The 15430-nt window shown below is 35.7% G+C and overlaps 1 protein-coding gene and 1 long non-coding RNA gene across 3 annotated transcripts in view; both read right to left on the bottom strand.

Moving 5' to 3' along the window:
* Positions 1 to 15430, bottom strand: part of MACROD2 (mono-ADP ribosylhydrolase 2) — a 2000643-nt gene that overhangs the window by 1946839 nt on the left and 38374 nt on the right. The window lies entirely within an intron of this gene.
* Positions 3365 to 15430, bottom strand: part of LOC117308147 (uncharacterized) — a 29715-nt gene continuing 17649 nt past the window's right edge. Inside the window, exon 2 of the long non-coding RNA XR_004522098.2 lies at positions 3365 to 14896. This is a non-coding gene — a long non-coding RNA (uncharacterized lncRNA). The remainder of the gene's footprint in view (positions 14897 to 15430) is intronic.

Raw genomic sequence — 15430 nt, forward strand, 5'->3', positions numbered from 1 at the left:
AGTGCAGGCTCAGTAGTTGTCGCGCATGGGCTTAGCTGCTCTGTAGTATGTGGGATCTTCCCGGACCAGGGCTCGAACCCGTGTCCCCTGCATTGGCAGGCCGATTCTTAACCACTGTGCCACCAGGGAAGCCCCCCATGGCTTTTTGTTGTCCTAGTTTCTCCTTATCTCACGAGTCACTCCTTCTCAGAGTCTTTTGCTGGCTCCTGCTGCCACCTCTAAATGTTAAAGTTTCCCAAATCTCAGACCTGAGCACCTTTTCTTTTCTCTATACATGCACTTGCTCAGGAGAGACTATACTTCTAAACCTCCCATGCTAAGAGTGCCCATGTGACTAAATGATGACTACACTTAAAAAAGGAAGTTGCTAGTCCTTCATTCCCTCTTTGCAAAGTTAGAGACATGGGCCTGTAGATGGTAAGGTGGCTTGAACCACATACACAGGGGAAACACCATGTCAGATAACTAAAGACCAAGATAAGAGCGAACCAGGGTCCTTAAACAACCGTGTGGAATAGAGTAAGCTACCAACTCGGACTGAGTTGCTGCATGAGATACTTCTGTATTGTTTGAGGCCTTGTAGCTGGGAGTCTTTTTATTAAAGAAATTGAACCTATAGTTTCCCACTGTACTTGGAAAAATGTCTAAGGTTCTTCCCACTGTTCAACCCTAGTTGTCTTCTCCTTCCCAGTAACTTTGCTCTAACCCACCTGAAATCCTGCCGTACATGCTCTTCCCCTAGGTTTTCATATGGCTGAACATTTCTATTAATATCACCTCCTCAGAAAAACTTCCCTCACTATACTACCTAAAGTGGTCTCCTCTCCTCATTCAGCATCTTACGTACTTTATCATCTTCATAGCACTTATCACAGTCTGAAATTGGTTTTGATCTGTTTAGGTAAAATGCAAATGCTTTGAAAGCAGAAACTTCGTTCATTCATGACTATGTCTTAAATACCTAGTACCATGACTGACAGAAGTTACTGAATAAAAGTTCTTCGAAAGATAAAACTCCTTACTTCATCGGGGCACTGGCTACTCTCAGCCTGACTGCTCGTCACCCAGCTCTATGTCTCTTCTTGTCCTTCAAGTCTCAGCTTTAATGTCGCTGCTTCAAAAAGGCCTTCTCTGACCAACCTATGCAACATGTAGCCTCAATCCCAACTGCAGTCATTCTCCATCACTTCACCATTTACTCCCTTCATACTACCCTTCAAAATATAAAAGTATCCTATTTACCTATTTATTGACCATCTGGCCCAAAGAATATAAAGCTGGATGAGATCAGAGGCCCCATCTATCTTTTTCATTTATATTGTTATTTGCCTAGAACAGTGTGTAGTACTTTAGCAGCACCAAAGTAAATTTGGGGGTGAATAAATTAATGATTATACATGTAGTTATAAAACAGAGTGTTAAGTCTCATGATTAACTCGAGATTAAAAAAATACAAAAAATAACCTGAAAAAAATTTAATCTGAATCAAAAACTACATCAATAAAAGACAAAAGTGAGAAAAAGGACAGGGAAAGTGAACTTAAACTGGGGAAGTTGTAAAAAATTTATTTTTGATACAATTAGAAAAATATAGGTGCAAACATTCAGAGAAATTTAAAGATAAGTTTCAATTAAAAATAAAGTTTAATTGCCTACACACACCCACACACACAAAGAGTGCATAACAATATCAATAAAGCATAAAAAATAAACTTAAAGAAAACATTTATGATTATGGATGAAAATGAATAAAAATTCCTTTGTAGAAGTCAATGACTCTCAAAATAGGTAAAAATTCAAAAGGGTAAAAAAAAAAATTCAAAAAGGGAAAATAATTTTTTTAAAGTAGGGCAAAGATATAGCTGCCAAATGAAAACAAAACCAAAGCCAGAATAGAATTCAAGGAAAAAAAGAAAAGTTTTGTTTTGTTTTGAATGTACCCTGCAATACAAATACAGAGCAGGACACAGAGAAGCTGGGTGAGACCATACAGGCAAATAACTGGCAGAGAAATTATTTATGGATGTATTCAACATGTGACAAAATTGTGGTTAAGTTGTACTGAATTTCTACTTATTTTAATATTAATAGTATCCTTACACCAAATCAACATTTTTTGGTTTCCTGTAATTTGTATACTTTTGTATATTTCTTTATCAAAGTAAAACATACATGCAAAAAACTCATAAATAATAAATTATACAACTCACTGAATTATTCTAAAGTCAGTAAACCCATGTAACCACCACCCATGTCAAGAAATAGGACATTACTAACACCTAGACATCTCCTTAATACCGCTTCCTAATCATTATCTCTTCCTCCTCCTCAAACTAACCACTATCCTGAGGTCTTATTCTTAGGCTACTCTTGACTGCTTTTTAATTATATATACATGGAATCATATATAATATGTATTCTTTTATGCCTGATAACTTCCAACGAACAAGTATTTGTGTAATTTATCCTTGCTTGGAGCTGTAATTTGTGCATTTTCATCACTCTACTCATTGCTGCGTAATGTTGGATTGAATACACCACAATTTACTCACCCATTTTACTGCTGATGGACATTTTTGTTTCCACGTTTTGACTAACACAAATAATGCTGCTTTGAACATGACTGTACTTGATTTTAGTGGATATCTGCATGAATTCCTATGAAATTTCTGGGATATATAGGTTATCTGTGTTCCTATTTATATCTGTGTACACAGAGCTTTGGTAGATGCTGCCAGAACCTTCAAAAGTGGTTTTCTCAGCAGGAGTGAAGGAGTTTCATTGCCATCCACATTCTCCTGACATTTGATATTGTCATCTTTTAAATTCTAGCCATTCTAGTGACTGTTGTGATAGTATCTCACTATGGTTTTAATCAGCATTTCCCTGGTGAATAAGTTGTACAATTTTTCATATATTCATTAGCCACCTGAATATCCTCCTTCCCAAAGTGCCTGTTCAATTCTCATTTCCATTTTTCTATTGGGTTGTCTGTCATTTTCATTACTGATTTATAGAAATTCTTACATAATATGGATAAAAGCCCTTTGGTATATGTGCTGCAAGTACCTTCTCTCATTCTTTGGTTTACTTTTTCTGTTTTATTGGAATCTTTTGACGACAGAATTTCTTAACTTGTCAATGGTCCAGCATTATCAATCTTTTCCTTTATGTTACTAAGCTTTGTGTCCTGTTTAAGAAATATTTTCCTACTTTAAGATAGAGAAGATATTCTCTTATATTGTCCTACAGAGGCTTCATTATTTTACTTTTCACATTTAGATCTTAAATCAAATGTGCATGGTGGGAAGCAGAGATCGGGTTTCATTTTCTTTCCATGTGAATATCCAAATGACCAGCAACATTTATTAAAAAGATTATTTTTAATCGATGAAAAGGAAAATCCACTATGAAGATATCAATTACAAACTTTTAAGCGTCACATAACATAGTACTGAAGCATGTTAAAAAACAGTGAGAAAAATGACAAACATACAACAGTAATTTAAAACTTTAATCCTCATAAGTATATGACATTTGAAGCAGTTAAAATGTAGAGGGTATCTGAAATAAAGCCAACAAATAAAATAGAGAACTGTATACCCTACAGAGGCTCACCTTCTTTCTCAGTTTCTGGAGAACATTTTAAATACTGATCTTGTATGTACCACAAGAAAAAAAGATCTCAAAGAATAGCAATTGTATGGGCCTTATTCTCTGGTCACATTATAATAAAACTAGAAGTTAACTGTGAACATATACATACACACACACTTCATAATTTAAAAATACCCTCCTTAAACAACTCTTAGGTCAAGAAGAAAATCACAGCGTATTTACTGAAAACTCAGAAATAACAAAAATAGTATATACCAAACAATATGGGACTTAGATATGGGTATCAGAAGCAAATTTAGAGTAATAAAAGCTTTAACAAAAAAGGAATAAAAATAAGTGGGCGCATTAAATTATTAGAAAAGCCTAGAAGAGGCAATACAGGTAAAATTATGTATATTTTTTTCAATTAGAGAGTAGAAAAACAGAAGAATTCAAAATAATCCCAGTGCTTCAAAAATACCAATAAAATACACATACCTCCAACTAATATTTTTTTTAATGAAAAGAAAACACAAGACATAAAATTGGGAGTGATAAAAGGACTTTTATCAGATATGGAAGAAATCAAATGTTATACTGAAATTCTATGTACAACTGTTTGCTAATACTTTCTTATTGGGTGAAATTGACAATTTTTATGGAAAATACAAATTATATTGTCAAAAACCTGAAAAGACTAATACCTATGGAAGAAATTGAAAAAAAAAAAAGCAAATAAATACCCCCCATGAAAGGCTATGGGTAAAATCTAATTATATTATGTAATTATATTATGCAATCTGCATAATACCAGAGAAACTGCTATAACACACACCAAGATTCCTATTAGGAAGTGGTAGCCATTTATTCAATCATTTGTTCACTTAGTTATTCAACAAATATTTATTTAATGAGGATCCTGTATCTACTGGACTCTGTGCTAAATACTAACGATACAAACATGCACAAGCCAAACATGGTCCCTGGCCTCTAGAAGTTACAGAACTTGGACAAGTAAATAGGCAGTAGTAATATAATAAGATGCTTTATATCAAGAGAAATCAGAGGGGGTAAAAAAGAATTTTGATCCCCTAGCCTAGTCAATGAGGATGGGGAGAAGAAGGTGGAACAGAGAGTTGCCAGATGTTGAATGCCTACTCTTTGCTGTATTGAGTATCACAAAAAGACATTCTCCTTCACTCCTCAAAAGAACTCTGGACAGGTAACCTTCCCTAGGCACAGTGTGATAAATGAAGGTGTAAGATTTCATAACTAAAATTTTGGCTCCAAAGCTCCTGATCTTTCCCTAATGCCATTAAAGGAGAATAAGAAGTATAACTGGCTATGAAACACACACACACACACACACACACACACACACACACACACACACCGCCCCCCCCCCCCAACTGAGGAGCAATAAAAGACACCAAACAATGCATGCTGAGACAAAGGACCAGGGGTGTTAGAGACGGAACACACTTTTCAAGTTAATTAATGTATTTTGCTAAGGGATCGCTAGAGGGTGGCATTGCAAAGACTATAAATAACTTTTAAATCAATAGGAAAAAAAAATCTGAGGTAAAACTATAAAGCACTTCAATGTTTAAGCCCATTTTTAAGTACTAAAAAGGAAGAGGTTGAACAATTTTTATAATTTTCAAAGCATGTTTAATTCAAGAAAATAAATGCACACATTTTTCTTCTTTAATCAGAAACATGTAGAAAATATTTCCTTGGAGTTTCACAAAAGTTAACTTTAACGTTAATGAAGACAGATGAATAAGCCTATAAATATAAAAGCTCATTTTCTAAATTATCTTTGTTAAAGCAGCTTTTCAGTTTAAAAATAACCACACCTATCTTTATATTCTTATGATTTATGCCAGCATATTTATATTAATAAAATTAATTTATCCCGTATATAACTATTTTCAGATAGACAGCCTATAATTAGATCATTCAGTCAGGAACTTAAGCTTTGAGAAAGTGCCTTTTAAAAATGGCAAAAGGGAAAGAATTCTTCCAAAAGAAATCACTGTGCTTTCTCACCTCCCTCCCAGTCACTCCATAATCCAGAGTTTTCTGGGTTCTGGCCCCACTGAAGTTGCTTTGGACAAATTTGTCAGTGGGTGCTCTATACCAAATCTGAAGGACACTTTGCATTCTTTGTTTCTGCACCTCTCTGTGGCAAGTGACACAACTGAACGATTTTCTTTACTGAAACACTGATTCCTTGTCTCCAGCACAGCCAAACCACCAGACTCCTTTTCCATGAACAGTACTCTGTTATTCCTCTCACTGGTCATTGTTTGAAGTTCACAACTCCTTGGGGTTCCATCCTCAGCCCTCTTTGTCTTCTCTCATCCTAAGTTTTTTCCTTAGAGAATCTTCACTCCACTATATAGAGGACTTCCCAAATCTCATTCCTCAGCCTAGTTCTGACAACTGTACACTAGCTATCTCTACTTGGATATTCCACAAGCACCTCAAACCCAACATGTCCAAAGCAAATTCCTCACTCTTCACCAAAAGTGTGTGATTCCTCCCACAACCCGTAGGCCTTAGTTGGTCACTTAGTTGTCTCTCAACACAGAAATTCTACTTCCCAAATAATTTTTCTGTCATCACTGCAACCACCTTGGTTTTGACCAGAAATTACTATGTTAAGGGTGTTTTACTTGGTAGCACAATGGTATTTAGAGTTTTGAATGTGGATTCCCCGGTGGGGGAAGAGGGAACACACACCACATTTCCTTTCATAGCAGAACCTGGCCCTCCTAAGTCTTACACCACTGCTACTTCCCACATTCATTTCCTCTGTCTGACCCCTTAAGGGATTTTGAGTTTGGGGCGGCTTATTCGGACTTAGACCACTACTTAGACTGTCTACCTGGGATTCAAGTCCCACATTTTACCTCTCTCCAATTCAGCCTTCACACTGATACCATTAGAATGTTCCCTCTAAAATGCGAAGTGCAAAACTAACAATTCAGGTGCCCCTACCTACCCTCATTATCTATAGGTTAAGGGGGCCACATATGGCAAAGAAAACTTATGATCGGACCCCTGCTTACCTTTGCAGCCTCCTCTTCCACCATCCAGCCTTCTACTTTGAGCTACTGCTATAGCAAATGACCTGCAACCTGGACTCCAAAAGCTAACTTCCTATTCCGACTGACTGGGATGTCCATCTCTCCTCTCACTCCCCTATCCACCTGCTTATGGATTTCTATTCACCCATCTACACCTTGCTGAATTGTCACCTACTTTAAAAGTTTCCCCAGTGTTCTCCAGGAATTCCCACCTTGGTTTATTTCGTTATTGACTGGGTTACACTAGATTGCAATTATTCATTTGGTTCTATCTTCCCACTCAGTAGCAAGATCCTTTAGGGAAGAGATCCCATTTCACCCCTTCTAGTATGCTAAGCAGTATTAGCAGGGAACTCGGCAAACATCAGGCTCTCAATAAATGTGAAATGAGCTGACCTAATGAGTCCCCAGTGCCTATATGTACTTGCCACACATGACAATTTAGTCATTTAGAACTGCCTGGCAGACAATTTTTTCTTCTTGCTCCCTCCCCCCCCAACCCCACCCTACCCACATACACACACACAAACACAAAGGCACAAGATCAAACTGCTTCTCCTCCCTAACTCAGTAGATATCACCTGCCAGTTAGTCAATTTCCAAACCTATGAACATACCAAATTACCTGCCCTCAGCAACTCCCCTCCATAGCCAATTTATAACCAAGAGCTTTTTATTCTACTTTTTGCATATCTCTAGCCTCCATCTCCTCCTCTTCAGTATCAGTTTTTCTCCTTGCCAAGTCTAATGGTGACCATTTCTCCTCTTCTACCCATATGTAAACAGAATTTTCTTAAAATGAGAGTTTGATCATATACACTCCTTCAAGCTCCACAGAATAAAGGCGAAACTCTTCAGAACAGTACATAATCTTGCTGCTGTTCAAAGTGTGGTTAGTGAACCAGCAGCATCAACATCACTTGGGAGCATTTCCTCACCTAAGTCGGGGTCCTAACCCTGACTTACTGAATCAGAATATGTATTTTAATAGTCAAGCCATATGCATATTAGTTTGATTTCTCATGCAAAGGCAATGGTCTGTGAGGCCTTTTATTAGGTGGTCCCTGACTTCCTCTGCCACTCTCCCATAGAGAACCCTCCACCCTTAGAAATGGCTAATAGGACTCTAGAATTCTGTAGGTCTTTCAGTCTTTCACTCTTTTTTTCTACTTCCTGGTCTCCTCCACCCTCTCCCAAACTGATTATCTTCTTTTAGGTCTTAGTGATGTTATCATCTCTTCTATAAAGTTCTCCCAACCATATCTCCTCCTTTGTCCCTGTGGTCCCATAAAGGACTACATACTGTTTTGTAATTTAAAGTATCTTAGATGTCAGAATTTTTATCTCATTCTTTGAATTCCAAGTACCTGAAGCAAAGCTAGGAGGGCTTTAAAAATGTTAGTTGAGTTCAACTGTAAATGAAAGTGAATAGTTCTGATGAAGTCCACCGGTGTTTCCTATTCTGAGCCTTTCCTATTCTGAGCCGGTCAGTTTCTGCGTAGAGGCAATAAACACATATTTTTTTCCTTCACTGTAACAATAAAAATAAACAGAACAAATGAAAGCTAAATTTAGAGATCCTATTTCAAGAAATAATCTGGTGATGAATCTGGCAACTTTATTTAAAGATTAGTATAGTAACTAAACTAAGAAGCGCTATGAAATGGAAGAGTCACCTTGAGCTATTTCTGGAAAAATGAAAATTCATCATACAAAGGAATCATTTGACAAGATTATCTGCACAAGTTTCAAGGTAGGAGGAAATTGCCACCTTGGATAATCATCTTGAATGCCTGATTATGTATGTGATGGTGGCGGTTAGGGTGGGAGGAGGTGGTTAGAATCTTTGCCATTACAAGCAGTTAACCTTCACAAAGCAGGATCTGCACAATGACCAAGTAGTAATTTAGAAACCAAAGTTGTCTCTATGGGTAAGAAAGAAGTAGGAGTACTATTGATAGAAGATTATTTAATTCTTTCAGAGAAAAAAAAGTCAGGTATGAATTCTCGACTTGCAAAATAATGAAAAGGAGGAACAGCATGTAAGTGCTCAATTGGCTGTTCTTGAAAAATGGATTTGTAGATAGTACAGTTTCACTAAATCCCTTATCCTGATTCAAGGTAAAATGTGCCTGAATGGAAAAGTGCAAGAATTTACCTTAAGGTTTATGAACTTGCTTCTGCTTACTTTTTATCAGCTATATTGCTATATAATTTATATATCAATTCCACTTCATTATTTTATTTATTAAGGGACAAAGTGAACCCTGAGTAAATCAGATACTAAAAATTAGCTCTAATTTTAACAGGAAAAACATCTACAACTAGTGGTTAATACATGACTTTTCAAGTTTTTCACTGACCAAATCCCAGAGACTATTCTATCTAAATGATATCTAATACCCAGCCTAGACACAGGACCAACAATTAAGTGTGACACCTAACTGGCAATTTGGTAAATCAACTAGTTTGAATTTTAACTGGCTGTTAAAGAAATATGTATCTCTTTTACACACAGAAGGGAAGAGAAGCTTCTTAATTTTTTCAAACGATTCATCTTTTCTTTCTTGGATCTCCTCTGATCAACGGTTCACAAAATAAAGTCATGACACAGACAGGAGGTACCCACAAGCCATCTTTGTACTGGCTAAGGGAAGAGAACAAAAATGGGAGTTTACTGAGGAAACAGACATAGAAAAGAATAAGACAATAAAAAAAAAACCTCACACAAATGCTTGAAAAATGAAAAGAGATTGGTAGGCTCAGAAGATGCACAGTACAGAATTTTCTTCATCTCAACTATAGTGGAAATGGAACATGAAAACTGATGACATCTCCACCAAAGGAACTATGTCCCACACCCACTGCTGTCATCCATATTTAGATTCCAGTTTTTATTTCAAATTGATCAGTTAATTCAACATTTACTGAGCACTAACTAATTGCCAAGCACTATGCTATGTGAAATAGAGACAAAGGCTCATTAAAAACAGTGCTTTATAGTCTCTTAAACCCAGTGAGCCCTGTTCCGTTTTGTGAAGGTCCAAAGACCCTAGAAAACTTTGTACATTAAACCATTTCATAAAACCAAATTTGACCAAATACTTTCAAGTTTGTCTCACCTTAGAAAAACAGAACATTTAAAATCAGAATTACCTGCCTGCATTTAAAACTGCCAAACTAGTTTATAGTAAGTTTCTACTTTATTACTTTGGGGCTAAGGATTAAATACTTTCCTAGGCAACAACCTTTTCTACATTCTCATTTTAGTATCTTAAACTACTATGCTGTAAACAATTTTAGTTTCATGGTTCTTTTTGCTTTTTTATTATCTGCAGGTTATGTTCGTCTTCACTGAATTTCATATCTGAGAGACTACTGTCTTGATTGAAACAGATTTGCACGACCATTGGTTTCCTCTGGTTAGAAATGCCACTGGTTTGGGGATGGACTTTTAGATGGCCTAGTGGACCCCCTGGGGAGCTCTGTGCATTGACCTCTACCCTAAGACTGTGGTAAAGGGTAGACAGCGAACCCTTGCTTTCTCAGGCTGGTGAGGGAGCTCAGCAGGGCCCTGTCTTTTTGGGTGACCCCGTAGGGACTTTACTGTTTCTTTCTGACTTACACAATAGGGAATCCCTTTTGTTACTCCTCAGAAGAACTGTTCTCTTTGGCTCATACTTTGTCATTTTCTCCATGGATTAGTTTTCTTGTCTTGATTTCACTGGAATGTAAGCTCCAGGAGCTCTGTAAGGGCTTGGATTTTTGTCTGTTTTGTCTTCTGCTGTATCTGTAGCACCAGCACCTGGATCAGTGTCTGGTGTACATAGTACGTACTCAATAAAATTGTGTTCAGTGGGAAAAAAAACAGACAAAACAAAAAAAACCCAGTGCTTTAAAAAGTTCTTTAGGAAGCCAAGGTAGAGAATAATTTTTCAATATATATTTTATACTTTTCCAATCTCTCAGGGTCTACCAGAATTATTTCTTTCTGCCAATATTTAATGATGACATACAAAATACCAGATGTAATACAAAGCACAAGGAATATAATGAAAAAGATTTTGCAGGGTCATAAAGAGGCCCCTTGTATGAGTTTAGTCCTTTATCATAGAAGGACTTTTAAAGGTTAGAAAACCAGAACAGTGATTTGATCAGATTTACCTTTAGAAAGATTGCTTTGAGAATGGTATGAAGCAAGACTTTAGAGGCAGGTAGATGAGTTACGAGGCTGCCATTATAATCCAAATGAAAAATATGTGGAGTCTGATTTCAGGTGAGGTGACATATATAGAGGAACAACAACAACAAAAAAAAGACGTTTTAAAGAAGAACTTTAACAATTTAGGACCTGCTAGAAGTAGGTGTTACTGGAGAGTAGTAAATGATAACTTGAGACAAGTTATCCTGTTATCCATAACTGGATAGATGAAGGGCCCATTCTCCAAAATAAGGGTAAAGGGTGAACAGGCTTGAAAGGAAGATAATGAGTTTAGTTTTGGCCAAAATGAGTTAGAAACAAAAGGTAATAAACTTTAATACTTATGGTCATTCGTTAAGGTCTCAAACTATGGAATAATGTTGGATAATTTCAGAGCCACTTACTGTATTAAAAAGGTTAACTATTTGTCAAAGTCTACCAACTGAATCTGAAATGTGTGAGATTTTTCCTAAATTTTGGTATGTCTTATATACTTCCACACCTCATTTTATAATACTGGTAGAATCAGTTAATCATCTAGTAAAATCATCTCAATTTTTCTCTCTCAGTATGAAGGAAATATTGCTATTCATAAAACTGTACCATTTCAATTGCACCTAGAATCAGTAAATGATTTGCAAAGTGTTTTCAGCCCTTAAGAACATAGTTCTAGGCCCTCTAATCTTTTTTAACCAGTGAGTAAAACAATAATAATTTATTTTGTATAATCTTGATAGTTTTCAAAGCTTTCCTATCCACTGTCTCTTTCAATCTTTATAATAACCCTGCGACTTATAATAAAAGCCAAATCACAGATAAGTCTTTTGAAATATATAGATGGCAAATACAGAACCACAACTCACAAATCAGTTTATGGTTCATGCTGTATACACACACATATATTACAGACTTTATTATAATATTATATGAAACTGTTTGAAATTTAGAAAATATTGGGTCATACAATCCTTTGATAACCTAGTTGAAAGGAGAAAAACATAGTCATACACTTTAAGTTTATAACCAGGCATTAAAATGATCAAAGGGATTTATAATTATTCAAGCTGAGGGAAAGAGAATTGTAGAGACAAAAATGAAAAGCAAATAGAGCCTCTGCCTGTGAAAACTGGGTTCAGTGACTTAATAGGAAGCTTAATAGTAAAAATTCATCTCTAGCCCATAGACATAATGTTTTTTCCTCAAGTAAACTCAAGGTTAACTTTTTAAAAAATTATACACATAATTCCCTGGGCACAATACAAAATAAATTTAAAGCTTTTGTTTCCTTCAATATTGTAATAGCCACTTCCTAACACTTCCATATCTATTAACTGTCACTTTTCTGTATTTTAAACAGTCATATTTTGAAACATATTCCCTATGAACTCATAATGTTACCTGTACAAGCCTAAGGAAGCCGTAAGTATTTACTAATGTAACAATTTTCTATATGTAGTAGTAATCAGGTCTTAAAGAAAAATATCCCAACATTCTAGTTGAGCAAAGTAATGCCTAACTTCACATCCATATGTATCACTATATTAACTCCACCCCCTTCAAAAAAAGGTAAAGCTATTAATTTTTACTGGCAGATGCAATATTACAACTTAAAATCAATTCTCTATTATGCAGGGATTCTTTACTGTGTAATCCTATTTCCAGAAGAGCCCAGAGTACAAAGTCCTTATCTTATAGCCAAGTAAAGAGAGGCCCAGAAATTTTTTGATCAGAGCCAGGTTCACAATGCCCAGTTCTAGTCAATGTGTTCTCCAGCACAGTATGCAAATAACATTCAACTTTCTCCTCTTTACACTGTTGGATGCTCCTCTTCTGCCTGCTCCTTTCTAAGAGGGGTAGAAAGAAGTGACACAAGTAAATTCAATTAAATTTTGTTGAGCAATTTAGTGTCTCAAATGCAAAAGCACTGAGGCTGAGGAGAGAGAGCAGATTAAATGGAAACTAGTCTCTATAATAAGAACTTTGACCACATTTCAAATGTCCATACTAACCCTGACTCTCATTATCTCCTATAGACAAAGCTGGCTTCTATCTTAGTGTTCCCATGGAATCATAATCAATATTGTGTCCTCCTTAATTCATTTCACAGTAATAGCAAACTATATATATCATTGACCACTACAAATATTTTTATTCTTCTCTATTAACATTTTATAAAGTTATAAAATACAATAAAACTACACTAAGTACTTTCTCCATAATTCTTAAGCTCTTCCTGAAAAATTATAAAAGTAACACTTTCACTGAAACCAATGTGATAACAAAAAATATGAAAAGAAAAAAAGATCATCCCTATTCCTTCTTTATCCTCCATCCCATATATCAAGACAATTATACTTTTCTTTTATCTCAAATATATACATGTTTTATAGAAACAAGTTTTTTAAAATAGGATACTTCCTGTGAATTATACCTTTCTTCACTTATTAAAATATCACAAACATTCCTTACAATGAACAGAGAACCCATTTTTTAAGAGTTTCATAACATTCCATTGCAACTATTCTCCCTCTTGATGTACATTAAAGTTATTCTAGCTTTTTGCCACGACAAGCAATGCAGTAATAGACACGTCTGTACAATTCCCTATGTCAGACTGAAACAAAGTCATTCCCCCTTTCACAATCACTCTGCGTTAATAAGAGGGTATTCTTATTAAAACAATCACTCTGCGTTAGTAAGAGGGTACTCAGAAGAGAACCCAGTGTACAAGAGGAACTTTCAATCAAGAAACCTTCCTTGGAGAAAGGATGAGGAGAATACATTCTTGACTACTGAGATATTATGTTCAAAATGGATCACAACCTGTTCTAAAAGTCCTTAAAATAAGGAAAGACTGAAGAATTAGAAACAAGGTTCAGAATTCGTATTATTGGTCTGGAGAACTTAAATAACCAATTATAGTTCAAAAACATAAAGTCCTCTTGTCTTCCAAAGAAAAGTTGCCTAATAGAATGATTACATAATTTTTTTAAAAATAAAAAACAAGTAAAATTTACATTTAAAACACACACACAAGCCAAATCCTTAAGATGCTTCTTATATAACACAGATAAACTAATTTCCAAAAATTGAGATAAAGTTGTCATTTAGGATCAGGGCTTATATCAAAACCAAACTCAATATTTAGTGGAAAATTAATATAAAATCAGTATCCACAATATTACAACATATGTACTATTTAAATATTTTTATTTTGACATATACAATAAGACAAGGTCTGTTAAAATCTCAAGAAAAACAGGAACTCATATGATTACACACCAAACACAGCATAACTAAGTCTAAAAAGTAAAATTTTAGTTTCTTCAAGCTGTCTATGGATATCAAATTGGAGAAAACTGATCACAATACGATTAGGAATCATTATACTTCATCTTGAAAATCTAATGTTTATTGACCAAAAAAACCCAAAAAACAAAAAACACCCTACAATGGCCAGTTCTGCAAAGTACAGAATTTTAAAACGCAGGAGGGGTAGCTTACAAAGCTCTAGTGATAAATAAACTATACTTTTTAGGTTTTGGCAGACACTGTATGTTTTCATTCATCCTTGGAAGCACTGCTGAAATAGAAGCAAGAGTGCCATCATTCACAGAGGATAAAGGGATAGTTCTGAATGTGAGAAGAGTTTATGGTAACTGTGCAGCAGAGACAAAAAGTCCTGGGACTGAAGCATCAACTGTCTTTCCATATTAGTAGATGGCCAGCATTTTCCCATCAGGCCCCACAAATTTCAGTCATTTCTTAATTTTCTCCCTTCTTAGCTCTCCATTTCTCTCTATGAAGTCCTGTTGGTGTTACACACACACCAAAAACACATGTTTCTATCACCCTTCTGGTCTGTATGCCTTCACTCAACAGTATTTCTTTTTCCTTCTTCAAAACAGACTCTTCTCAAAGCAGTTTTCAATGAGTATTTCTTGATTCAAAACGGACTGGAAGACAAGATGGAATAAAAGAGCTCTTTTTCCTAGTGCCCACACTAGAAAAAAAAAAAAAGAGAAAATAATACAAAAATCTCTATTAAGAGCAACATTTCTTATTTTCACTGAAACAAAAAAGAAAAGAAAACTCTATCAGCATATCCTCTCATTTCACTTACTTTACCTTGGCCAATTTTATTGACATATCTTTGTCTATATCCACTTAATTGAGTTGTTATATGTTCCAAATGCTCTAAGTTTTCAAAAATAACTTCCCCCCACATACTCAGGCATACTGCTTATATTATCATTTAAAAAGCACAACATGGTTCTGAAGAACCTAGGGGCAAGACAGGAATAAAGATCCAGACATAGAGAATGGAGTTGAGGACACGGGGAGGGGGAAGGGTAAGCTGGGACAAAGTGAGAGAGTAACATGGAGTTATATATACTACCAAACGTAAAATAGATACCTAGTGGGAAGCAGCCACATAGCACAGGGAGATCAGTTCTGTGCTTTGTGACCACCTAGAGGGATGGGATAGGGAGGGTGGGAAGGAGACCCAAGAGGGAGGAGATATGGGGATATATGT

Source organism: Tursiops truncatus, chromosome 15, assembly GCF_011762595.2.
Source record: "Tursiops truncatus isolate mTurTru1 chromosome 15, mTurTru1.mat.Y, whole genome shotgun sequence".
NCBI lineage: Eukaryota > Metazoa > Chordata > Mammalia > Artiodactyla > Delphinidae > Tursiops > Tursiops truncatus.